General features: G+C 35.7%; 1 long non-coding RNA gene across 1 annotated transcript in view; it reads right to left on the reverse strand.

The window, feature by feature from the left end:
• LOC105108798 (uncharacterized) overlaps window positions 1-601 on the reverse strand; it is an 8,826-nt gene extending 8,225 nt beyond the window's left edge. Inside the window, exon 1 of the long non-coding RNA XR_839123.1 lies at window positions 590-601. This is a non-coding gene — a long non-coding RNA (uncharacterized LOC105108798). The remainder of the gene's footprint in view (window positions 1-589) is intronic.
• Between the last annotated feature and the right edge of the window lie 349 nt (window positions 602-950).

A 950-nucleotide genomic window follows, 5' to 3' on the forward strand; every position in this document is an offset into this window, starting at 1 on the left:
TCAATTCTGCATCGTTCTCCACTGCCTTCTGTTGACTCTGTTGTGAGTGAGTTATTGACTGAAAAAATACGTCTTCAATCTTATTCTGAAAAGGGAATTCTTTCTGCTTCAAATCCTTCAGTATTATGTCCCATTTATCCTCCATCCTCTAATCATCAGAATAAGCCTTACACAACAGTTGGCTTTGATGAATGCAGTTTCTGTAAGTAGAAAAGTCATTAGAAGGCTCAATATCCCAAGTTGAGAAAACAAAATCAAGCTTGGAAGTATGGCAATTAGTCACAATCTAATGCTCATAAACCACCTTAGGGTTATAAACCACCACATCATAATATTGCAGCATTAGCTTGATCAAACTCTATCACCGATCATAGTACTCTTGCTAAGCTATTTCAGAAGTTTCTCTCCTTACAACACAAGCAATGTCTGCTTCTTATTTCATAGGTCAATTGTCTTATAGCTCCTTAGGTATGTCACATTCTGAATGGATCTTAGATTCTGATGTTTCCCATCATATGTCTTTAAATTCTTTATCTTTTACTTCTGTGTCTCTTTCATCCTCCATTCTTGTTATGACTACTGATGGCACTCTCATGCTTTTAGCAATTGTTAGTTCTATTGTCATGCCTCACTTCTCCCCCCCTGATATTTATTTTATTCTGAACCTCAAATTGAATCTTGCTTCTATTGGTCAAATATGTGATTTTGGTGATTATTTAGTCATGTTCTCTGGTTCTTTTTATTGCGTACATGATCTACGGTCTCAGAAGCTGATTGGGACAAGCCATAGAGAGAATGGACTATATATTTTGAATAAGTTAAAAGTGTCAGGTGTTGCCTATGCCCTTAACAGGTGTTGGTTATGTTGTTACACCTCATTTGTCTCTCTTTAATGTTTATTTTATTCCAAAACTCAAATTGAATCTTGCGTCTGTTGGTTAAATATATGA

The sequence above is a fragment of the Populus euphratica genome, unplaced genomic scaffold, assembly GCF_000495115.2.
Source record: "Populus euphratica unplaced genomic scaffold, PopEup_1.0 scaffold403.1, whole genome shotgun sequence".
Taxonomy (NCBI): domain Eukaryota; kingdom Viridiplantae; phylum Streptophyta; class Magnoliopsida; order Malpighiales; family Salicaceae; genus Populus; species Populus euphratica.